This window comes from Corapipo altera, unplaced genomic scaffold (genome assembly GCF_003945725.1).
Source record: "Corapipo altera isolate COAL_440 unplaced genomic scaffold, ASM394572v1 54, whole genome shotgun sequence".
Classification (NCBI taxonomy): Eukaryota; Metazoa; Chordata; class Aves; order Passeriformes; family Pipridae; genus Corapipo; species Corapipo altera.
This window is the reverse complement of record NW_020884902.1, coordinates 10,284,925-10,310,508: the sequence shown is the minus strand read 5'-3', so window position 1 is coordinate 10,310,508 and position 25,584 is coordinate 10,284,925. Positions and strand designations below refer to the sequence as shown.

Below are 25,584 nucleotides of genomic sequence, written 5' to 3'. Positions count from 1 at the left end.
CGGTGGCGGCGGCCCCGGCCCCGGCCGGCCCCGGGCGGCGGCGGAGGAGGAGGAGGAGGGAAAGTTGCGGGAGCCGGGGGGCGGCCCCGGCCCGCCCTGGCACGGCCCGACCCGGCCCGCCAGCGGGACCCGGCCCGCGGGAGTGCCCGGGCCGCCCCAGCCCTGACCGGGCTCCGGGGGGACGGGCCGGGCAGCCCCGGGCCGGGCACCCCCCGCTCCTGTTGCTCATCCCGTTACCGGAGCGGCGGCCCCGGGCTCGCCCGGCCCGCCCGGCGCACAGGCGGGTCACGCAGCCCCGGGGTTGCCCCGGGCTCGGCGCGGGAACGGCGGCTGAGCCCGGCGGCTGCGGGGAGGCGGTGCCGGCGGTGCCGGGGTCCCGGGCCGGGGCTGTGCCTCCGGAGCAGCCGGGTACAGGCAGTGCCCCCTGACCGGGGCTGGCAGCGGGCAGAGGCAGGACGCCAGGCTGGGGCCCGAGCTGCTGGACTCACAGCAGAGGTTGTGCTGGAGACGCGGTGCCGGGCCCGTGCTGGGAGTGTTGGGCAGCCACACTTGGCTTATCCCGTGCTCCTGGGACGGAACAGGCAGCGGGAGCACTGCTTGGGACCAAGAGGGACTTGGGAGAAAGAGGATAGTTGTAGTATCCATAGAGCAACTTAAAGGGATGTGACTGCCAATACCAGTGTCAAAAAACTTAGCTTCTGGTAAGACAGTGTGAGTTTAATTAAACTAAATTGAGCTGCTTTGTAAGTATTGATTATTTCAGTTGTGTTCCACACAATTCTGCAGCTGTGCAGAGTTAGTCTAGTGATGGCATCTATTAAGTTGCTGAGGGACAAAAAACCTTCTTCAGGGCACACCACTGACACAACTGCTTTTGAATTGTGTCTGTGTTTGGGAGAATGGGTGACATTAATGCCTGGGTTCAGGCTTCTGAAGACTTGCTCAACTGCTCCATTATTACACTGGTGATAGGGGTGGTGTTGGAGAAGGGCTAGTCCGGATCCTCTGGATCCAGAGTAGTTTTGCCTTGTCTGGTGAGATGGCAGGGACATTTGATGAGTGTTTCAACATCACAGTCCATCCATCCATGAGGAAATCACAGGGCCACGAGGCAGTGTGCAGGTTGTCTGTGGAAAGGAGGTGTTCTGACCGTGCGAAGAAGTTCTTACTTTTGCAGAATTAGAAGCCAAGTTATTCTTTGTTTCTGACTCAACTGTGATGACTTTTTGATGGAAAGCCTGAGAAACACGTGGTGGGTGCAGAGCATTTGGAAATGACAAGGCAACCCGTGATGCAGCAGGATTTCCTGGTGAGCAGGGGCCTGGCTGTAGGGCTGTGATGAATCTGAGAGGGTGTAATTTTTACTGGCTGCTCACCAGAGAGTGTTCAGTTGATACTCTGGGTTGCTGCTTCTCATGGGCACGCTGTGGATGTGCAGCAGTGGGGGTGGGTAGTGAAAGCAGTGCCTTTGCAGAGCTCATGAGCACTTAGGGCCAGTTTGGAGGTTCAGAGGAGCGAGTCCCCACCCCTGTGTTCAGAGCACTGGCCGTCGGCAGCCCACGGGCTGGGGTGGTTCCTGATGTTTTACAAACGTGCTGAAGTCGATGAGCTCACTGAGAGAGGCAGCATTTATGGCCAAATGCCCACACACAATGTACTGGTCAGAAGTTGTGAGGGCAGCTGAAACCCTGGTACTGGAGCTTTGCTCTTGAGTCTCTGAGCTTTTCAGTTCCTGTCCCTGTCCATAACCTGCCCTCGTGTTGTGTAGACTTGTATGTGACTTCTGCAGCTGCAGTCACCTTCTGATAGCTGAGAAGGTTTGTGAACATTAAATATTTTGATGCACTGACCAAATGAGTTCCTTGGGATAGTCAGAAACTCAACAAGTGAATATGTTTTGATTTGAAAGAACAACACGTACCTCAAGTTCCTGCTGGTGACTTTGGATTCTCTCCTTTCTTTCCCTCTGTTGCAAAGGCTTGCCCTGATATAAGGCTAAATATTGGTAATTTAAATACCATTTTAGTAGGCAGGTGAGCTCCTAGAAGTGTAAGGATGCAGTGGGGCCAAAATGCTAAATTGTGATGACTTTCTAAGAAAAATCCTTTTACTGGGATATGAACATGCCTTTAACTGAAACATTTCTGGTCTGTTTTCTGGGAACATGCACAATAGACTTGCCCACCCTGCTGAAAATTCCAAAGTGCCATTTCTGTAGTGAACACCAGACACACTGAAAGCAGCGAACTGAAGTGGTTTGGGAGTATTAAAACCTAACTTTGGACTCAGCACTGCTGGGTGAGACCTGACTCTGCCTGTGCTGCACCTTGCAGTGCCCAAGTCTTGGGGTGAGGCTCTGCCTTCTGGGGCTTGGAGTCAGACCCAGAAAGTGATGCTGCCTCTGGTGCCAGGATAAGGAGGTGCTTTGTCTAAATCTGGTGTACTGGCTTCAGGACTTAAAATGCCAACCAGCACCTGCACGATATTTCATGCTTTATTTAAAGTTTTGGGGGTTCACTGGAGTCACTCTCATTTATCACGTGGAGCTCTGAAGCTCCCGTTGCAGATTGTCATCTCTCCCCTGCAGTGCCACTGTGTCTGCTCCTTTGGCTAAAGATAGAAAGGAGCAGAGTTGGTTTTCTTTCTTCTCCAAGAAAGAAACCCTGCAGAGTTTGAGTTCACCAGCAGAAGATGGTTTTGCTGTTTCTAGCAGGCCTTTCAGGGATATGCAGTATTTTGCTTTTCCATACTGGTGTAACTTTGTTGGTTTGGGTGTTCAATATGTGATCAGAACACAATGACTTATTTCTTTATTCCCTTAGAAAGTGAGTGGTTTAGAGAGCATTATTGTGACCCTCGGTTGCAACTTTTCAGTCTGCAAATACACTTCCAAAACCAAGTGTTGTTTTGTGAAGCTTCACTCTAATATTTTTAAAGGCAAACCCCACCTTCAGCTGGCTAAAAGAGCTGAAGGGGAGGAGCTGCAGGGGGAATCTTCTCCTCAACTGGGATTTTGTGGCCACTGGCTAATTTTTGCCATGTCCTGTTGGAAGTCTGAGTGTAGGTAATGATTTCAGCACGTGGCAGGTTGTGTGTCCCTCGAGGGACAATGCCCAGGAACCCAGAGGAACTGTGCTCCTGGGCTTGGGCAGCTCTGCAACATCTCCACAGGCACGTTGGGGGTTTGGAAAATGCTATTTAAATAGTAACAGTGCTCTGGAGATGGCAGGAGGCCTTGGACAGTAGATTCATCAGGGTCAAACAGTGTCACACGTGTCCTGCTTTGGGCTGCAGGTACAACATAAACTTGATAAATTTGGTAACTCAGTCTCAGAAGACTCAGAAGGGCCTTGGCTGCCCATGGTTAGGTGGGACAGGCCTCTCAGCACTGTTGGACACAGGAGTGTGGTGTGGGAGCACAGTGGGAGTTCAGCCACTCAGTAATTCATCTTTTATCTCTGTATTAAGAGCAGGAGGTTGGATTCTTAAGCCTGTCCTGCCTCAGCTGAAGGGCAGGTTGTTTCAGGTGGTTCCCAAAAGTAATGTTTTACTGGAAAGCAGCACGAGGCAACATCCAGCCAACTGTGCTCCTTGCTGTGCAGGGTTTCAGCAGCATATACATTATTTATTCTATAAATAAATCTAATGAGTCTGTATTCTGTAACTCTCCATATAGCAGGCTTGTATTATATTGGCACTGAAAACAGTGTTGACAGATTGTTCAGCTCACAGCAAAAGATATTTCTTTGTAGAGTTGCATAGGGATTGTCCTGTGTGTCAGAAATGCTTCTAAATGTCAAATATTTTTCTACAATAAAATAATAAAAATCAAACCAATTCATCTTGGATACATTTTTTTATATACTAGGGCATAGCATGTGGTGGTGTTTTTTGAAACAAATCAAATAACAAGCTGAGTATCTGTTTGCTCTCCCCCACATGAGGGTTTCTCTCTCTTCTTTTAGGGTTAGAATCCCCAAGGACCAGGAAGATGTTTGTGTTTATAAATGGCAAGTGAAACTTCATTAGGAAATGGGTAATGAATTCCATCTTAAATGAATGATAAATGTGCCAGTTTTGCATTGTTAATTCCTAGGGCTGTTCATTAGGACCACATGAGCTTGTTGCTGCCAGTGGGATTGCACAAGATGGTTGAGCTGCTCTGCCACAGCTGAGAGAGGAGTCAGTGTGTGCCTCCACAGCTGAGAGAGGAGTCAGTGTGTGCCTCCAGGGCTGAGAGAGGAGTCAGTGTGTGCCTCCACAGCTGAGAGAGCAGTCAGTGTGTGCCTCCAGGGCTGAGAGAGCAGTCAGTGTGTGCCTCCACAGCTGCACAGCTCTCCCCTTCCTTTGTGCTTGTGCTGCTGCTGCCCTGACCGTTCCCTCCCTGGCAAACCCATCTGCTTGGGAGGGGCATTTTTCTGCCCAGTGACTGAACCGAGTCAGGCCAGCAGGGTAAGGAGTTTCTAGAGGTGATGCAAGGTCAGTGGCAAGAGTATTTTTGGGGAAAACTGGTGCTGGAGGTCGAGCCCCTGCTGCTGCAGGTGGAGGTGCAGAGCCCTCAGCTGCGTGTACTGTCCTGGGTGTCAGTGTGGAGCCACCACTGTGTGTAAACCTGGGATTCCTGGGGCACTCCTCACCTTTCCTGAGCTCCCTCTGCCAGCTTTGCTGTCTGTAGCCTGTGTTTGTTCTTCCCCTCTTTGCAGCCTTCCCATGAGGAGCTTGGTGTCACCAGCAAATTGTTGGCATTCTGCTCCTTTCCCAGAGGTGAGAGCCTGGCCTCCAGCACATATTCAGTGTCACAGGGAGGTTTGGGTTGCAAGGGACCTCAAAGCTTGTCTGGTTCTGCTCCTGGGCAGGGACACCTTCCACTAGACCAGGCTGCTCCAAGCCCTGTGTTCTTGTGGGACTTCCCTGGTGGCCTTGCCCTGCTGTCAGAGATAACATTTGGTTTGCTCTCTGTTTCCTCTGTCCTTACCACATAACCTGCCCAAGGCCTATTGTTGCCATGGCAGCTTCATTTCTTTAGGAGCCTTTTGTGAAGAATCATGTGGAATGTCCCTTGGGAATTAGAGCAGGCTTTGTCCATGGGTGTGTGCTGAAGGGGCAGCTCTGAGAGAACTCCTGTGGGCTTGTGGAACATGACTTTCCTGTGCAAAAGGGAGGTTGATTTCCCTGTCTAAATGCCATTGTTTCTTAGCTGCCTATGGATCTGTTTTCTAGAATGGTTTTTACTAAGTTAGGCTCACTAGGCTGTAACATCAGTGTTGGGTGAGGGAGTAAACCCAGCTCTGAATTGTGCTAAGAGTAAGCACTGCTTCAAGCAGTGGAGTTTTTTTTTGAAGGCTGTTTTTTTCTGGTTCACTGATGTGGCTTCTTTGGTGTCTCATAGTTTTGTTTTTTCCTGTAGTCTTCCTTTTATAGGACACTGCTTGTGGGAGAGGAATTAAACATCTCTTTTCTAAGAAATTAATATTTTTAAAAATATGGAGGAACTTACATAGTTTGCTATCTCTGTTTTCCTGAGTTTGGTGGAAATTGGTCCATAGACTGATAATTATTGATTGTGGAATTGGAGGAAAGAACAGGGAAGGATGTGCACACAGAATACAGTCCTGTAGGTCTGTTCTGTTGGATACTGGGCTTAAAAGGACCCAAACAAAACAACAGGGTTGCAGCAATACTGCAAAACAAATAATACAGTCCAGGGAGTGCAAATGAGCCCTACAGAGATCCCCCAGTGTGCAGAGCTGAGAGGGGCTGCCCTCCCTTGGCTGCTCCCAAACTGTGCTCAGCCCTGAGGATCCCTGTCCCTGCTGCCCAGGGTACCCTGGCAAGGGCAGTGGGAGGGAGGGAGAGCTCAGGTGGTCAGGGAATTCCCCAGCCTTGGGAGGGGGTTCTCAGAAACATTGCCCTGACTTGGGCTGCTCTACCCTCTGAGTTACAGAGCAGGGCTGGTTTGTTCTGGTTTATTCTTCATCTCCTTTCTGTTCCATGCTCCCAGTGTTTTCCTTAAGCTCCTTGAGGCTTTTCCTGTTTTAGCACTAGCTGATTGTTCTGCTTGTATTTGCAGAAATCATCCCTCTAGAAAGGGTCACTGTAGCTGTTCAGAGGAAATGGCATCACATCTGTGGGTTTGTGCATCTCTTTTGCTTTCCCCAGTCACTAGTGATTTTTTTAAAATATCTTTTGTCTCTGTAAGCTCCATTTGGAGCAGTTTTCTCTGCCAAAGTGGTAAGATGGAGCTGGAATGTAATTCCTGTTTCAAAATGTTTTAGGGAAATTTTGAATACTGATTACTGTGCTGTTTTACAAGATGCTGGACACATACTATGTTGTACTGTTTCACTGAAAATGGCCAGGCTGGGTTATGGCAGCACTGTCCAGTGGCTGAGGTGGAGGAGGTAGGTTGGATGACAGTGAGAACTTGTGGTTGAGTCCTTTCAAATATCCCCAGCACTGGAGTGTAACATGGAACAGGAGCAGGGAGCCTGTTCTGCACAACCTGTGCCCTGGCTGGAGGTTTCCTCACTTTCAGAACAAGTGGGAGAACACAGGCAATGCCAGATTTCAGGTGTGACCCACTGGCACTGCGAGAAAAGGAATTACAGTGAAATGCCCCAATCATTCCCTTTTTCTGGGTGTGTTTCAATACTGAACTGCTGCACTTTTCTCCCCTGAAGAAACCAGAGAAGCTGCTTGTCTTGCTGTGCAAAGGAAAGCTTTTACACACTTGTGTTGCTGTTGGTGTAACTGTAGAGCACCAGTTCATGGACTGAGAGCACTGGTGAGGGGTTTGTGTAAATCCTGTTGCCTGAGGTGGCTGATGAATTGGGAATCTCTTGGCTTTGAGGTCAGTGTTTGTGAATGCCTTGGCCATTAGAGCTGGTAGGACAAGCTTTTCCCACTGGTGTGCCTTACTTTTCTGATTCTCCTTGCTGGTGGTGGATTCAGAGTCCTGGTGGAAAGCTGAGAAGGAAAAAAACAAGGGAATTAGGGAGGAGTAGGAATCAAGGAGAGTGAAGTGTCACATTTGGGAGCAGGGAGAGGAGCTGTCAGTTGTACCTGCCATTATTTCCTGGACCAAGGGGTTGTTACAAAACTTCTAAGATGGAAAGTGTATCCTTTTGTAAACTTCCTGAATGTTTTCTTGGCGGTTTCTGCCAGGCCTTTTGCAGGAGAGTGTCATTGCTCAGCACCATCCAGAGCATTTGTGCAGAACCTGGAGGCTCTGCAGTGCCAGGAGGTACCACCAGCATTTTCTCTAGTGAGTTCTGAGGTACTGGCAGGGTCTGTCACCAGTGGAGTTCATTTTATTGTGAAATGCACAGCTAAGAGTAACCCTTTCACATCTTCCTCGCCCATAAATTTTTGGCAGTCAGCTCCTTTGTTGTCTGTCCCTCAAACAACTTCCTTGACCCGAAGTCATGCTTTGATAACACCCCCATCCAGAGTTTAGCTATTGTTTAGCCCCTGTCCCAAAGGCCACGTGTTGATGTTGATCCTCTCTGTGAGTGGTGGTTGCATTCAGGCTGTGTCAGGCTGTCTGGGGGCACAAAGAGATTCAGAGTGGGACAGCCAGCGCTGATTTGTAGCTCCCCAGTTGTGATCTCTTCACCCCCAGCACTGGGCAGTGACCAGTAGCTTCACTGAGAAGTGTCCCCAAGTGCCACTGGAGTTGTTTGTGCCCTTTGAATGCTGAGGGTGTGTGTGGGTTCTCTGCTACAGCCAGAGGAGAACCTGGCACAGGGGAGCTGAGCTCTCGTGGAGCAGTTACATCATTAAAGAGCATGGGATGTACAAAAACATTGACTCGCAGCTCTGCAGGAGAAATGAATTCCTGGGAAGCTCCCTTTGCACCAACTCAGGGGACACGGGGAGAGAAACAGGCTGTTCGTGTTGTGAGCTGGGGGAGGGAGTGCTGTGCAAAGAAATTCCTGCTCCTGCAGCCCCCTGACCTAGCCTATTTTACATGGATGTAAGAAAAAGGGGTCCTGTTTAACCTCTGGCCAGACTGTGGGTAATGCCAGGCTCTCAGAGAAGGTTCCAAAGCAGCAGAGTGGCTCAGGTTACTGAGAACAGGCCTGCTCTTCCTGCCCTGACGTCACTGGCAGAGTTCCTGCAGCGGAGGCTGGAGCCGAGGAGACAAAAAGCTGTGGGGAAGAAAGGGAAGAACATGTTGGTAGAAGGTTAGAAATGATCTGAATATCATCTTACATTCACCAGGCTTGCCTTTTAACAGCCAACAAAGACCAGAGCCTTAAGACCCAGACCAGCCTCGTCTGTGTTATTTTTACTTCCCTGGGAGTTCAGGCACTTTGGCACTTGGTTGCTGGGGATTTTTTTTGAATCCTCAGGGGGAACTTTGGTTTTTACATTGTTGTAGATGGCTGGGATGAGCACGCCTGTGGTTGAGATGGGTGTTGTTAAGCAGTTACTCCAATCTTGTTCCAAATAACATGTGCCTCTGACAGACCAACCATCCAGACTGGAAATTCCTGTATTAGGCTTTTAGCTGTAGATTGATTATTTTTATTCTGTTCCAACAAAACTTATTCAAATTAATTTTTGAATATGAGGTTAAGAAGGGTTTTTTTTTTTAATTGTGGTAAACACACATTTATTTTTTTTTTCTGTGGGTTTCAGTGGGAAACTCCTGCTGAGCTTTCCTGCTTTAGAGTAAAGGCCTGTAGTTGACCTGCTCTGTGGCTTTAATGAGATTGTTGTTACTTAAAATGGTCAATCTATGTGGATTTATTTTTTTTTTTAGTAATTGTCTGCAAAATAGTAAGTGGTAGCTTGGTTGGGACTACAAGAGCTGTTTTTTGCAGATTTTACTTAAGGAGCAGATTGTGTTGCCACACTGAGAGTAACCTCCAGTGCATCCTTGCAGCTCTGTGGGGAGGGCCAGGGGTCTGACAGCCATCAGGCTCTTACTGTGAGAACACAAGCCACTCCTGAACACCAGACTCCCAAGGTTTGAAATACAGACTGGGAATTCTTTGTCTGTTGCCATAAAGTTGCTCCATTGGACCCTGTCAGCCGGGTGTCTTTTGTGCTGGATCTGTGTTTGCTCCAAGTTACTGAGAGCTCACATAAGGAGCAAATGTTTTTGCTAACTTTGCTTGGGAGAGAACATTTATTTTGGATGAAATTCCCAGAGGAACTTGAGCAGACACCGGATGGGGAGAGTAGAACAAGCAGCAGGATGCAGCAACACTTGTGTGCTTGGGCAGTGTAAGATGTCTGAGTGGAACACAAAGTGAGAGAGCGATGAAAGCTGCTTTGAGCGTGGCCAAGGGCTGGCTGCTGAGGTCAGGGTCACAACTGTCTGTGCCTCCAAGGGCAGTGGGAAGGTGAGCAAAAGTGTCCCTGCACAGAACACCCCAGATCTGCTGCCACCCCTCTCCTGGGGGCTCTTGGGTGACTTTGCTGTTGTGTTGATGTCTCTGCTCTCACTGCTGGAACCCAGTGCCTCTAATGCATTCTCCCCACTAATTCTACATGTCCTGATCGTATGTGATAAAAAAATCAAGGCCACCCTGCCCCCTCCAGATGCTGTTCCTTGCAATCTCTTTCCTTGCTCTCCAGCTGATAAGAGTTTTCCTGTGTTACCAACCCAGATTTAACCTCCCTGTATGTTTTCTTGAGGGCTGCTACCCTAAGTGTTCAAGTGGTTAATAGTTCCACGTGATACCTGCTCTGCAGTCTTCTACCCCTGGCTTTCAAGCAGAAACAAGCTATTATTTTGTTCTATAATTATTTTCCTTTAGGACAGAAGTTTATTTTTGAAAAATGGCGAAGGCTTTATCGCTTGCACGTCTCCATCCTCTAACTGGGACGTGCTGTGTTATGAGAATATAAGCTAGAAAGACTTCTACCACTGAAGTTTTATTTAGTGAGAGGACTGGTGTTGGGATGTATTATTTTATCTGATTTTTATTTGATTTTTTTTCACTGAATTTTTTTTTTTTGTGCATTGGTGGAATCTCTAGGGACACAACTCTAGGTCCAAATTTATCTTGCTTTTACAGCCGTTAAGGGATATTAAAACTGTAGTGTTCAGAGACCTCTATCCAGTCTTGTGTTTTACTGCAACAATGGACTTGTACTAGAATGGTTATTTATTTACTTTACTGGCTCTTTCTAGCCTTTCTTTGTTCCTGAAAGAACACTAAACAAACAAGAGAATGAAGAAAGACCTTGAGTTGATCCCTTTCTCTATCTTGAGGGAAGATAATTTACAATATTCTTGACAGATGCTTGTCTAATCTCTTAATTGCTGGAAGTTTCACTGCACTTCCTAAGCAGCTTATTCCAGTATATTCTTACTGTCTGGTTTGGTTTTGATGTTTAACTGACACATTCTGCAATTAACTTCAGGTTTTATTTGGTCATCTTGAGTTATTTCTGATGTACCTGAATGAACATGAGCTGTCATTTTTTTTTTTCCTCCTTGATCTCTTCTCTAACACAAACTGTGTCTTTGAGCTTCTCATTGTTTCCTCATCTTATTCCTTTGCCTTCTGATCCATCCTCACTGCTTTGTAGACTTTCTCCTGTCAGTTCATGTCAAAGCCTGACCCCCCAAACTGGGCTTTGCTGCTGCTGGTTTAGTGGTGCCTGCTGGGTTGTTCTTCATGTGTTTATTGTGATGAGCCCTTCTCGAGGGCCTGCTGCTCTTCCTTTGCTTTGGAGGCCATGGAGAGCATCGTGGGTGATCCCAGGGTTCCTGAGCCCGTGCCTGGATATCTGGAGTCACTCCTGGTTTCTGTCCCAGAGGGGCAGGTTCATCCTTTTCGCAGTTGTCTCTGGTGACCCCGGTGGATATTTGCCCAAAGCAGGTTCCCTGGTGTGGTGAGCAGGAGGTGCAGGTGATTCAAACAGGAGCTGTGGCTTCCCCCTGGCTCTTGTGGAGGAGAAGCAAGCCTTTCCTGTTTGATGTTGTCTGCTGTCATTTGATTAGCTGCAGTCTTCAATATTCATGAAGAGGCTGCCTTGTTTGTTCAGCATCAGGCTGTTGAAAGCCTGAGTGGAGCACTGGTTTCTCCACCTCCTTTGATTTCAAATGCTGCTTTTTTGTTTCTATAAAGTGGTACAAATCTTCACCACTACTTCTGACAATGCAGAAAGGGGATTTGCTTTTTTTTGTGGTTAAATCATAATGGCAGCTCTAAGAGAAAAGGGAAAAACTGGGAAAGAAAATTAAAAGATGCTAAAAATGTGGAAAAGGGATCCATGTAGTGTGAACACAGTCTGTGTTTTACAGGTGTCCCCTGGAATTTGCCTGGGAAACAGCTGTCTGCCAGCATGGGCAGCATTTGCAGCTTTTGTTTCTTCCAAACTGTAGGTGTGCTTTTGTACCAAACACGGGTGTTTTGAGCCCTGAAACCAATCTTCCAGTTTTGACATCATTAGCAACATTTATTTATTACCTGTCTGGATCCTGGATTCCTCATATCCCAGTATTTGTTTCCTCTCAGTTTATAATCTTCAGTGAATAGCTTCAGACATAGATCTTGTTTGTTACTCTACCGTTTCAAGTTCATGATGGATTGGAACTTGGATTTCACTCCTTGTTTGTTTATTTTGAAACTGCCTCTTGCTGTGTTCTACAAGCTGATTTGTCTTGGGAATGTTGGTAAAGGTGGGATGAAGGTTTGGAATTGTAAAGGACCTAGGTCTTGCTGAATATTGCTCATTTAGTAGCTTTACATTGATAAGCATACCTAGCCTTTTTATTTTAGTGCATTTTGGACCTCAATTAGAGCTTTCCCACCTCTTTTTTTTTTTTTAGGTGACAATCCTTGCTGTCACCTCTGCTGCCCTCCTGTCACCCTCAAGTGTCTGCTTGGGACTGATGAGCCTCTGTTCCCTCCACCCTTCCTCTAGGAGCAGTTTGGCTCGTGCCTGGAGCACAAGGTCACCTGCCTGGCAGGCTCAGGGGTTGTTCCAGGCCTGCAGTGCTGCCTCCAACTCCCGGGATAAAGCAGGGGAGGGGTGTCTCCATCAGCTGCTGCCTGGGCCAGGTCCTCAGCAGCCCCTGAGTTTGTGGTGGTGTTTGGGAGCACACTGACTGAGTTGGACGGTTTTTAGTGGTTGGTTTGTCAGCAGATGAACGAGGCTGTGAGCAGTGAAGATGTGGAGAGGGCAGTGAGCAGCCAGCCCTCCTGTGCTGGCTGAGCTGAGCTGCAGGGCCCCAGCACTGGTGGCTTCTCTCTGTCCTGGGGGTTGTTCGTGGGGGCTGTGGGAGCACAGGGGTCTCTGCAGGTTAGGGACAGTCACTGTGACACTCAGGGCTGGGCTGGGGGAGCAGTTGCTGTTTTCCCCTGTACTCAGCACAGGCCACCCCTGAAGTGCTGTGTCCAGTTCTGGGCCCCTCAGTTCAGGAAGGACATGGAGGGGCTGGAGCAGGTCCAGAGAAGAGCAGCGAGGCTGGGGAAGGGACTGGAGCACAAGTGCTGTGAGGAGAGGCTGAGGGAGCTGGGGCTGTTCAGCCTGGAGAAGAGGAGGCTCAGGGGAGACCTCCTCACTCTCTACAACTCCCTGACAGGAGGGGGGAGCCAGGGGGGGGTTGGTCTCTTTTCCCAGGCAACCATCAGCAAGACAAGAGGGCTCGGTCTTCAGCTGTGCCAGGGGAGGTTTAGGTTGGATATTGGGAAGAATTTCTTTCCAGAGAGGGTGATCAGCCCTTGGAATGGGCTGCCCAGGGAAGTGGTGGATTCTCTGTCCCTGGAGGTTTTTAAGGTGAGACTGGATGTGGCATCAGTGCCATGGGCTGGGAACCACAGTGGGGTTGGATCAAGGGTTGGACTCGGAGGTCCCTTCCAACCCAACTGATTCTGTGATTCTGTGATTCTGTGATTCATTCTCTACTTCTGTGGCAACCCCGTTTCTACCGTGGCTCTCAGCCTAAGGGAGCTTTGTTTGCAATCGGGCGTTTCACTGGGTGGAGCAGCATCCAGTGCAGCAGTAAATGAATGATTCCCCAAATAACCTACCTAGCTCTCTGGGAATATGGATTTCTTCCCTCTCATTGCAGCTGGGAGACCATCAGTACTTTGTTCTTCAAACGTACCACCCAGGGAAACTCATCTCCGTGATTATATCACTTATCTTACCATATATCACCCTTTTTAATAGACTAGGAAGAACCTAATCATCAATCTCTTACTTTCCTTTCTAAGAGCCCTCAAATATCCAAGGGAAAAAAGTCAGCTGCTCTCAGATCTCTTGGGAGTTTGGCACTGTATGTGTTTAAGGCTTGAGCTTACTATGTTTAAACCCAAATGCCTTCAGTTTTATGGCCCCTGTCACTCTGGTTTCATCCCTGCAGGGCTCAGTTCTGCCAGGTTCCCCTCTGCTCTGTTCTCTTTAGACTGTGCAGTATTTTGGAGAGTCCTCTCCTTGATGAAGCTCCAGAGCTGTTTTCCTGCCCCTCCTTTTCACAGTGGCTGTGTATGAGTTCTCCCTGGACAGACTTGGTAGTTTGGTTTTCAAGCAAGAAAAGGTTTGTGCTTTTGCATCACAGACTTGTAGCTCTTTCTTATCTGAAATTAAAGCATGAAATTTAAGAAGAAGAAACACTGTAACAGAGCAGAACAACAGCCAGTTGGAAGGGGAAGCTGAAGGGCTAAATACAGGCTATAACAACCCAAAGCAGAATTTCTGCTTCTCCCAGCAAAGAACTCGGTGGGTCAGTGTTGGGAGCAAGAGTCTCACCAGCCAGTTGACTGGAGTTTGTCCCTAAAACCATCTTCTGAGTTAGGAACTGTCTTTTTGACCTTAAGGATTCATTTTCCCTGTAACCTGGGGCTCTGCTCAGACAGACTTTAAATGCTCATTTTGATCTTACCTTGGTCTTGTAATGACAATCGTTTCTTGACTTGAGGAAACCATCTTATATTTGCAAGTCAGTATTTAACTACTGTGCTAATTGTTTTCTCTTCCATTTCCCTGTCATGTGGTTTAATTTTATCCAAGTCTCTTCATCAGTCTGGGAGTTTGCAAGCAGATTAGAAATTAAATTGTACAGTAGATAACAATCAATAATAAATATCCTTTGAAATGTTCAATGGTAAAGCCCCTCCCATTAAAAATGATGCTTTAAAATATGTTCCATTTCCCATTTTTTTCTAGTGAGCTAAAACCTCATTCTGTTTTCTTTTTTCCTCCTTTGGCAATTAATCTCATAACTCAATTCTCCCAGATCTTTCTCCTGGTGTTCCAGTAAGGTCAGCAGCTACTCTAAACTACAACCCTTTTTCAAGTGTGGCTGCCAAATTGCACTTTCACGTTTGAGAAATGTCTTCTGCCTGCACAGAAAGCGTGGCCACTCCTGTTACAGAAACATTAGCTGTTCCACTGCTGCTCACTGCTGCTCGTGTCTCAGGGCTCCCTCCTTTGAGGAATAATTGAAAACTTGTGCAAGGGGCTCTAGTACCCATTGGTAAGGAAGTCCTGAAACTTTCTTTAGCTTGGAATACAGGATTTTCTCAGCGTTGCTCTAGGAATGCTGGAGAGATGTTTTTAGCTTCAGTGTGGAAGATTTTGCTGAAACTAATAAACTGTCTAAATTTGCATTCTGTTAATGTTCCCAGTGTGTCTGGAACTGGGAGATGGCTGTATTGACTGCAGTTAATATGTGACTAAAATGTAAAATAATATATGATATCTACATATATGATGTATAATGTTATATATGTTATACATGTATAAAATTAATAAAACAGGAAGGTGTTGAAGAGGTCCCTGAGTTCTGACTGCAAAGGAAGGTCCAAGGCTTGGCATTGGAACAGACCTGTCTGTAAAAGCTGCAGTGCCCACAGGGTCTGTCAGGGAATGGGAATTCCAGCTGTGTGTTGTCACACCTGCCCATGGTCCTCTACAGGGTCAGGTCCTTCTCACAGTCCTGGTTTGGAATGGTACCCGTGGAAATGCAGAGTTGTAAATGGGACTTGATTTCACTTTTTTTTTTTGCTGAAAATATGTAAGAGGAGAAAACCCCAGGCATAAAAAGCTCAAATGCAGGCAAGGGTGGAGTTTTTGCTCCACGTATTGAATGGGAATTCCCTGTAAATTCCCTGGGAGCTCTATATGCAGGAGTTGTATGTATTGAAGGATATGTGATTTTCAACATGTATATTTTAGAATGTTGAACACCTGCTTTAAGTATCCAGTGCAGTCCAAGTTTCAGCCTGCAGGTAAGACAGGTGCCTTCCCTAGGAAAGGCACGAGTAATTCCCAGTGTTCCTGGAAAAGAGCACTGAGCCTAAAGGGGTTAGTTAAGAAAGGAAGTCTGTTCCATTTTCTCTCCTTGGCACTCTTAAGACCGGATTTATGAGCGTTTTTGATACAGAAATGTAAAAATCAGTGATGGAAATGGTACTAGGGTTGCACAGCTTTGGAATTGCACATTCCTCTTCTGTTGCCTCTTCCAAGCAGGAATGGGAAGGCAGTTGGCAGCCCTGCACTATGTCCTGCTTCCTGAGGGTCTGGGGACAGATCCATTATGTGTTTTGCTTTAGATTTTACAAATGTGCATTAAAGCAGCATATCCTGCTTGAAACCCATTATTTAAAGGCAGAGTAGGACAGAGAGAGGAAAACATGGTAATAACAGCAGGCTGGGCCAGGCTGGGGTGAGGAATAAGGGGTGGGATTGCTCATCTCTCCTGCCGGTCACGGGCTGGAAATCGATTCGTGTTGGGCTTGAAATATGTAATTAATGATGGAAAGAGCCACCAGCAATTTGGAGTGTACTGAACACGGGCTGGATAATGAAGTAGTGGGGTGAGCTCGACCACATTAAATGGGAGAACCTGTCACATCTGTAATATTAAAGAGCTGTCTTGGTTTTAGAAAACTGCAGTGGTGGAGTACTTGGTAATTGAGAGTATTTAGCATAAAAAATCTGAATGAGGTAACTGAGGGTATTAAAATGGCTGCAATAAAATTTGAATACTGAAAGTTTATGGAAGCTCTAAGCAGTAATTAAGGATGCTATTTTAATATATAAAATTTATTAAAGTTGAGCAAAGAAAAATCCTGCTGCAGCTCACAAGGGAAAATGTAAAAGGAAAAATCTGCTTTTAAATTCTTCTCATCTCTCTATTGGATTTAGTTAAATAACTAAGAAACATGGAACTAGACTATCCTCTTCTCACACATGGTATAATTTGGGATATTCCCGTGCCCTTACTATAATTGGAGAGGATATTCCTTTGCACATTAATCTAATTTTATACTTCAGTTGATGGGGGATTAGAAACTCCGTTGTGAATTTTTTGACTGCTCTGTATTTTCTGGGACTTTTTTCCATTTTAGCTGCTGAGATCACGGTTGAAATAAAAGCTGTGCTTTTCTGCCTAATCGAGCAGCTTCCTCATTTTTAGCTGGTGAAGTATTTTTGGCACCCTGTGCTCAGGCTGTCCTTGCTGGGGTGGTGGCAGCCCCCTGAGGGAAGCAAGGAGAGGCTCTGGGTGACTTTTTGGTGCTGGAACCTCCCAGTGGAGGCAGAGAAGATCCAAGCAAACTCCCCACCCACCTGCAGGCCTTTGGATGGGCTCAAACAGCAGCCAAGCAGCTGCTGGGAAATGGGTGAAAACTCTTTGATGAGAAGTTACCAAGTCTCACAAACTGCTTCAGAAGCTCACCAGAGACTTAGTGGCCTGTTCTGAATATTGAGGGGCTGTCACCTGCAAAGGCACTTTTCTAAACCAGGTTTATAAACCTGCAGTTTTGGGCCAGCAAGGTGATGGTTCATCTTACGTGTGACACTGAGTTGGATTGAGTAAACACAGTGGGGTCTTTTGGTTTGCCACCAATTTCTTTTGTAACCATTTTCTGCTGGGGATAATCAGGATTTTTCCTTCTTACCTGGATGGGCCCCTTCCTGCTAAAATGTGGGTGTTGTTTGTCCAGCTCCTGCTTTTGCTGTTCATAGATTGGGCCATGGCAGCCAAACCTGAGGTGGGTGAGTCTGAGCAGGTTGGGAGGTTCAGGCTGAGGCCCTTTGGGGCAGGGGCTGTGCAGAGGCTCCTTTATAAACTGTGTTTATTGATGAGTAATCTTTGATTGCCATCAGGGACTCTCAATGGCCACCGGTACCTTTCTCCAGGAGTAACAAACACAGGGTGATTTATATTGAATTCTGAGCTGTTCCAGCTCACTGTAAAGTGCCTCCCCTGAAGGGTGTTTGAGCACGTCCAGCAGCTCCTTTTGAAACCTAAAATAGGAGAATTATTATCTTGTGTGTCACTGAACAAATAATACTGGAAATGTTTTCATTTGCTCCGTTGCTCTCAGTTTTCCATTCACTACAACTTCCTTGAGAAGTATTTCTGAAAAATAAAGCCATTGGTTTAGGTGGCCTTTCCTCAGATTGGAGGGAAAGTGCCTTTTCTTGCTACATCTGGCTGTACAAGTGGATGGATATTAGCTTGACCACTTGAACTAAATTCCCCATAAAATAGTGGAGAGCTCTGGGAGCACTCCTTTGGAGCACTGCATTAATGTGCTCTTCAGCATTTCTCTTGGCAGGACTGTGATCAATAGAGAGCTTCATAATTTCTGGGGTTCCGCTCAGATTTAGATGCAATGTCAGCATTAATGTGGACAAATTATTCTCTGGCAGTGATTATGCTGTTAGTTAATTCAGCAGACAAACCCAGCTTGACCTGGACCAGGAAGGTGCCTCTCCTCCTAAACCCTTACAATGATTTATTAAGCTCTCTGCATTCAGAGATGTGACCCATTCATGTCACTGCTTTTCATACCATCAGAGAAATCACCAGTAGCTTCCTCTTCTCTGAGGTTGTTTCTTACAAGCCACTTATCAGTCAAAGGTTTTTTGCTGTTGCCACCTCCTTTCCTTAATTTTTGAGCCCTTCTTCCCCCCACTAAAAATAAATAATAAATAGAAAAGGTCAGCAGCTCAGAAGGACAAAATGCTGAGCTACTAAATCCTGTGCTAAGAAAGCTCTGGGATTTTTAATGTTTTTATTTTTTAGCTGTGTTGTATTCTGGAAGATTTTTGAAACAAGCCTTTGAAGTAAGAAACGCGTTATTAGTTTGGAAACAGAGAAATCAATCCTTTAAAACAGTACACATTTAGTTATCTGTGTTTATTCCAAATGCTTTTGAGATAGTAAAGAAGTCTAAAGATTTTTGGCAAATACATGCTGCTTGGATAGAAACCCAAGAATTTTAACAGCTCTTTTCTGGGGAATGCCTTGGCTTTCCTTGGTCTGATTTATGTCTGTGCAGTTGTCACCTTGTGAGGGTGGGTGATTTTCTCTTTGGTTTTCTGAGGCACTGTGTTGGGAGTGGCTCCTGTCCCTGCCAGGACAGTGGGGCAGAGCAGGGGCTGGGAATCCTGGTGCAGGAGGGGACAAGGAGCAGCACCTTGGGGTGCTTTTATATTGCTAATTTTTGGTCTTGGTTTTAAATAGAGTTCAGATTTTATGGTGGGATGTGACAGGTTGTTTAAACGCATTAGAAAGATTGAATTGCTCCGTCTGTGTTTTGAGCACAATGACTAATTTCAGTCAAATTTGGAGGGGGTGGGAGGTGTCCAAAAGACAAATTTCGGCAGTTTTTGTGAAAGTAGATACCTGGCTGAAGTTACTCTCTTAATACCACCTCCCTTTGCCATCCCTCTCCTGCACACTCTTCTCAATGAAAGCAACAGCAGCACTTAAGTTGTTGTTACACGTTGAAGAATCCACCCAGAGTCCTGGAACAGTGAAACTGCTGGGAAAGACAAACAGGAGGAAAGAATAAGTGGGCAGCAGTCTCAGTTGGCCAGACCCTACAGAGGGTCTGTCACTGTGTCAGCACGGCAGCAAAGACTTCTGAGTGTGTCATTCCTGAAAACAGGAATAATGTGCTTCTTCTAGAAGAAAATCTTCAACCCAGTTTAAACCACAGCAATGCCGTTCTGAGGAGAGGCAGCAGAGGGGACAGAAAATGCATCCACAGCTCCTCAAGAATCCCCCCCAGCAGCTGATCAGATTTTGGGTCTCACCGCAGGGCTTGTGATGTGTTCTTGGAAATTCAGTGTTTTTTAAGTGGGGTTGTGCCTGACCTTTCCAAAGGCACATAATCCACTTATTGCACTGACAGGGAGGAATCTGGGGACAAGGTGCTGTTAGGGGAGGTTTTCTTGCTCTCAGGGTGAGGGAATGGTTTCACTGCTGGCTCCCTTTCTGTAGCTGTTTGTGTCCCTGGCGAGGGCAGAGGGGTCAGTGCCCTCAGCCTGTCACCCTGGGGCAGTGAGGGGGTGCAGGATGGGATTATGCATATTGTGTAAAATGGTTACAGATTAATACTTTCCTTCTAATTTAAGAAGCAACTTATTTGTATTGAGAAGTACTTTTTGAAATTTGACATCTTGTTGGGAGCAGTGATCCACTTACTGGGGAAAAATTCAGCTCCTTTGAGGTTTCAGGTCAAGTTTGACACCTTCAAATCTGACTCTTCAGTGCAAACTGTGAGTTTTATGCAGTGCTGATGGCAAATGGGAAATCACTGCTGGTTTGCTGATAAGTGTAACCTTACACAGTTTAATGCTCACAAAGCAGAAGGAAACCCAACCCCCAAATAAAAGGAAGGCCTGCCTGAGTCCCACAGCATTATTACTAGTATCTTTTAAGAATTAAAATGTGAGAATTATCTGCATGTTGAACAGGTTATTGGAAAAAAGCCGTGTAGGATTCATTTAAACAGTAAATTTTTCGTGCTGTTGCTAACACATTAATTCAGTAAGAAATGCTTGTGTTCGTGGGATCCTGATAGCAAAGCTGGTGTTAGTGTGGCTTTTTGACTTCCACCTGGAGACAAATGGGAGCCAAAAGACCATGTGGATTTTCAGTGGTGTCACAGCTCAGTGTTTGATTCCAGTGGCAGTTTCTGTGGGAAGGGATGGTGGGATTTGTGAAACACTTGGTTCGTGTGAACCCCAGCTCTGTGCCTCCTCCAAACAGTGAGACAGCAGCACAGGGCAAAAGGTAGGGACTCATTTTGGGGTAAGAAGAACCCCAGATATGCTGGGCTTAGAAGTTTGGGGTCAGCAAATTATTCCTGGTGGGTTTTATGGAAGGCAGGTGAGAGTACAGTCAGTGTCCTCAGCACTGACTGCAGGCTGCTCTGGAAGGGATATCTGCATTCCCTCCATCCTCCTTCCCTCTTTTTCCAGTTTGTGCTCTTGCCAGCATAGTCTACATCGTAGCAACAGTTCCCTTTTCAGAGGCAAATATTCTAAAATGGAGAATATTGCATTTTTCAACTGGAGATGTTTCTTAGAGGAGGAGGTCGAAGAGGTTCTGCTGGTAGATCTGAACTTGGTGACAAGAGTGTAGGTGGGGACACAGTAAGAAGGGAGAGTTACAGGACAGGACAGGATGGGGCCTTCATTTGGGTCACTGGAGGAAAAGGGATGGGGAGGGAGGTTGGCTCCTGGCAGGGAGGTGTCACATCTCTGGTTGAACCCAGGGTTCTGTGATCAGGGTTCTCTCACTGGGTCTGTGGGAGAAGTGAGCCTTCCTGAAGGTGCAAAGGAGAGGCAGGACAGCTGGATCCAGCAGGGCCTGGCTGTGTGGGTGGAGAGCTGGGGGTAGCCCTGGCATCCAGACTGCTGAGGGGTCACCTGGGGCCTCTCATACCAAGGGGGGGGTCAAGGACACAAGTAGGGATTTTGTAGTGAATAAAGGAAAAGATCTGGGGGAGAGAGGTAGACTTGGAAAGCAAATGAGAGCAACTATAGTACTGAATGTAGGTGGCAATGAAAGATGACCTGGCTTGTTTGTTCTCAGAGGGGTTTGTTGGGCTGGGATGTAACTACATTTTTGGGTAAGAGAATCCCCTCACATACAGGGTAAATATTAGGGATGAAAAGTTTGACCTGCAAGGATAATATTGATGCAAAATCTAATGTGTGTAAATACAAGGAGTTGGGAAGACTTGAATTTTGAGAGGGTTCTGGGGAGTGTGGCCATACACACGTACTTATGACTGGGCTTTTGGCCTCAGTCAGAGTGTTTTACAGGTCTTTCTTCTGCTCTCTGTGGTGTTTTTATTATTGTAGATGTATTTATGCTGGTGTTTTAAAAAAAATAATTAGCCAGGAACAGTGATCACGTTTTTTAATAACTTTCAAGACATTTTTTAATAACTTTAAGACATTTTGCCTCTTTCCCAGTGATTTCAAGATCTGATTCATGAAGCTGTGGTCAACTAAATTCTGAATTTAAAAAAAGTTAATTATGGTGCAAGATTCTTGTTATAAAACTTGCAGAGCTATGTTTGCTGGTATCTCACTGGAAAGATTAGGAGAAGCTTGATTGTCATCCTGAAACACTATTTTTTAATTAGCCCTGTGCCTCACGACTGCTGCCAGCTGTCCATGGACAGCAGGAGAAATGTGCTCCCATCTTGAGGTGGGAAGGGAGTTTTTAAGACAGTGCTTTTCTTGCTGTTGCTCAGTGTCAGGTTAACTGTGTTCAGGAGTGAAAGGTTGGTTGGTTGTACTCCTGCCTGCTCTGCCCCATGCAGGGAGGGAGAGGTGCCCCTGTGCCCCTGGGCCTTGCTGAGGTGTTGGTCTCACAGCTCTCATCCTGTATTTTATATACATGTGGAAGGGTCAGACTTTCAAAGGTGATCCATGTTACCCAAGCCAAAAGGGTTGGTTGGGATTCAGCTTTTAGAAAATCCTCCCTGTGAAATCCAGGACACATGGAAAGTCCCTGTTGGAACTGTTGCATACCTGAACCCAGCACGAGATTCTTGTCAGAGCTCACCCAGCCCAGGCTGCTTGCTGAGGTCATGCCCAGCTTTGGGCAGTGTCTCTGGCTCCACTTTCTGGTCCCTGTGGTGTCCTCCAGAAGGATTTCAGGTGGCAGCAGTATTGCCAAAGGCTGGGTGCTGGGAGCTTGATGTTTATCTCAAACCAGAAAATGTATTGGGAGAGTGTTTATCTTTGTTGTGTGAGAGAGTGATTAGAACTGGATTTAGAGGATGTGAGAGAGGAAATTGAAACCCTCTTCAAGGTCCCACTGGAGCTGGAAAGCACTGCAGCGTTTGTTCTGTCTCAGTGGTGGAGAGGGTGCTTGGTGACCCAGGGTCTGCAGAACTCCCTGGTCACCCTTTGTGTTTTTTGAGAATATTCTCCACTTGGCAATGTACTGACCCCTCCCAGCTCAACCAGGACAGTCCATGAACAGCACAAGTGCCCCAGCTGAGACAGGCAGAGGCCTGGCACTTCCCTGGCAGGGTGCAGGGTCAGGCCGGGCTTTGGGAGGCTGAGGCAGCTGAGCTGCTCTGGGCAGAACTGTGCTGCCTGCATCTCCTGAAGGTTTCTCTCAGAGGATAACTGGCTGATGGTGGAGATGTGCTGCCTGCACCTCTCCTGAAGGTTTCTCTCAGAGGATAACTGGCTGGTGTTGGAGATGTGCTTTACTGGGGTTGTGCTTTGTGTCTGACACTTATCACCAAGTGCTGTAACAAGCACTGGTGGACCCCTGGGCCCAGAGAAAGGGGCAGCATGAGAGGCTCAGTTTGATGATAGTCTTAGAAGTAACTTGACCACAGGATTTCATGAAGTCTACTGAGGTTGGAAGTGGATTGTCAATATTTTGTTAGCTCAGTGTGTTTTAAAATACATTGCTTCTTATTGCAGGCCTTTGACCCAACAGAAACCTATATTAAATTCTATTCCATACACTCCTATAGATGATTTTACAAATAGCTTGGCCTTGCTTACATTAGATATTCAGTGATACATAGGAGTGATTTCCCCCTTCAAGATCACAGTCAAGTTTTTTTTATGCTTCATGAATTTTATGCACTTAAACAGGAATACAAGAGTTACATCTCAGTGCTAAATATATGTAGTTTGTTTGTTTGTTCCATTGGTGGTGAGTCTGAGCCTGCAATGGGTCTCCCAGTCCTTCCTTTTGGGGATATAAAGCCTCAGTGTGTGTTTGTTAATTTTTTTGGAGTGTGTGATGTGCTCCTCGGAGCCGTGGTTATTAATTGACAGATGAGTTACACTATGATGGCACTTAAAATGCACAACGTGTATTTCTGAAAGCAGTCGTTGCTATAGCAACTTTCTAGTAGGTCACTGGCAGTGTTGTGTGAGTGTGTGTGTATGATTTGGCTGTTAATGCAGACTAATACTGATAGAAAAATGAGAAATGGGAGAGGCAGGAAGAAGGTAGCCCTTCCCCCCCCTCCCTGTCCTCACCCCCAAAACAGGGTGAGAGAATTCTGTGGAGAAAATGCTTACTTAGGGTATTGCTTGTGTTGGCAAGACACTGGCTATCACCTGCTATAATTAGATGCTTTCTGTCTATTTATGCAAAGATTGTAAGGAAACCTCCAAATTGCCTTAGTCTGACTCTGCTTTTTCTTTGACATCTTTAGAGTTTGGTTGGGAAAGGATTCTGTACTCAGTTGATTCCAAAGTAATGAGTTGTATTTTTTGAGCATTAATATCTATTTTTAAATATACACCTGTACTTTATGCTGGAAGTGGAAATTTTGAGAAATTGGTTTTTTTTCCCCTCATTTGTAAGATCTTTCAGTGAGGTACAAAACATCCCCAGAGCAATTTAGGCCAGCACAGATCTCCTGGGCCCCTTCTCCCGTGGCTGCTCCCATCTCTTCCCTAGCCCTGGTCCTGTGCTCCTGCAAGCAAGGCATGAGCCAGGTCAGGGAGCTGATCCAGATTCAAACAACTGGAAAACAATGTCTAAACTTGCTGGATGATTTCCTGGATTGTGCCAGTGGGCAGAAAGCAGTGCCAGGACAGCACGGGAGGAGGGAGGGCAGGGCAGTGGCCATGGGTGGGCAGGGCAGTGGCCACAGGTGGTCCTGCCTGGGGTTTCCAGGGGTTCATTCAGATATTATTTCCCCACTGACTGTGCTTTAGTTTGCTCTGAAACATAACTAAAAGTACTATGCAGAGGACTCCAGCCCAAATTCTTTGCATTTGCATTTTTCTTCATTGTAGTTCTCTAACAGTCCCTCCTGGTTTTTTTGTGTTTTGTTTTTTTTTTTTTTTTATTATTTTTACTGCTCTGATTAAAGAGCATTCATGTGTCTCTGTTAGAGTGACCAACCTATAGCCAGGCCATTGTTTTCAGTCTCAAATTAACACTGCCTTAAGATTTTAGGAAATGAATGATTTAAGGGAGCACATCCTAGATTGTGGTAAGTGAAGAGAATGTCAGGTGTAGGAAGCGTTCTGTGGCACTGTGGTCTGCAGGATTTTTCTCAAGTTCTGGTGTGGAGTGTTTCATGGGAACTTTTTGTGCTGCCTCTTTTGTTCTCCCAAGCCCTGACCCAGCTGCATTTGCAATTGAATCAATATGGGGGAGTTGTGCTGCTCTCTGGGGGAGCAGGGGGGACCATGGCAGGGAGAGCAGAGAGGGCAGTGGGGCTGGAGCTCCTTTGCTCCCTTCTCTTCTTTTCCAGTGTCTCCTGTCTCTCCAGTCAGTAAATTTGCTGAGGTGTCCAAGCTGTCCTAAAAGAAGGAGCAGGAACGTGTGGGGAGGAGGAAAGCAGGGACTGCATTTTTGACCCATCAGATTAGTTCAGCTATTGTGTGAAACCTCAGCCCAAAACTCTACTGGAAAAGAAAATCTCTAGTCCATGTTTTCTTTTTTTTTTTTTTTTTTTTTTAAGTTCCATGATATGTAATCATGTTCTCTGTGTTTTGAGAACTTGATTTGTGAAAGTGCTAAGTGTTGATATAACTGCTGGGAAAAAACCTTCCTTGACACTTTCTTAGTATTCAAATGATTGCAGAATGCTTTATTAAATATACTTGTGTGTACTGTGTGCTCTGGAAAAGCTTGCTCTGACTTTGCCTCAAGGGTGAAGGCAATGCTTATAGATTAGTGGTTACATTTATTTGAATAATTTGTAGGGAGATGGAGTTAGAACCAGGTACAAGAGAAATGGAAATTTCTATCTTCCTTGTATTTTCTGTAAGGATTGTTCCTAGAGGAAGTGTTCCCTTATTTAACTCCTGGGGTTACAGTTTTTAGTTAGAACTTACTCTTATCTCATGGGAGTTGAGACTCTGTTTAAGGAAATGCTTCAAAATACTCTCACTGCTCTTCCAACCTGACAGTCTCAAATATCAGTTACTGGATGTATTTTCATTTTATGTAATTGTGTAAGAGACACTCCAAATCCTCTGACCATATTTCCAAAGGGCAGAAGAAAGTATCTGCAAATTCGTCAGCATTGAAAACCGTGTGATCTGATCCCTCCTCTGCAAAAACGAAAGCCAAGGAGTCTTATGAGGAAAATATCCTCTTGTGTGGATGAGCTGCTGGAATTTCCCCCTCTCTATTCCAGAGCTTCTGTGAAGTTTCAGGCAGTTTTACCAGAAGTGCTGTGAGAACTGTGCCTTTTCCGTTTCCAGTGCCTTGTATTTGATGGTAGAAGATAATTCTCTTCTAGGCAAGAGATTTTCTTCTTTCCTCATCTGTTCATTTTTCCTTTTTCTTAGTCTGCCATTCACCAGGAAGAGGTTAGTAAGGCTGCATGGATCTAAGCAGAAGGTTGAGATCTGTAA

At 46.2% G+C, this 25,584-nt stretch overlaps 1 protein-coding gene across 2 annotated transcripts in view; it reads left to right on the top strand.

Annotated features, from left to right (window-relative positions):
* Nucleotides 1–346: 346 nt before the first annotated feature.
* Nucleotides 347–25,584, top strand: part of STAG1 (stromal antigen 1) — a 161,500-nt gene continuing 136,262 nt past the window's right edge. Inside the window, exon 1 of one of the 2 annotated variants that reach the window (XM_027650696.1) lies at nucleotides 347–1,309. The gene's annotated coding sequence lies outside the window, so the exon portion shown is untranslated. The remainder of the gene's footprint in view (nucleotides 1,310–25,584) is intronic. The other variant, XM_027650697.1, reaches the window with a different exon arrangement.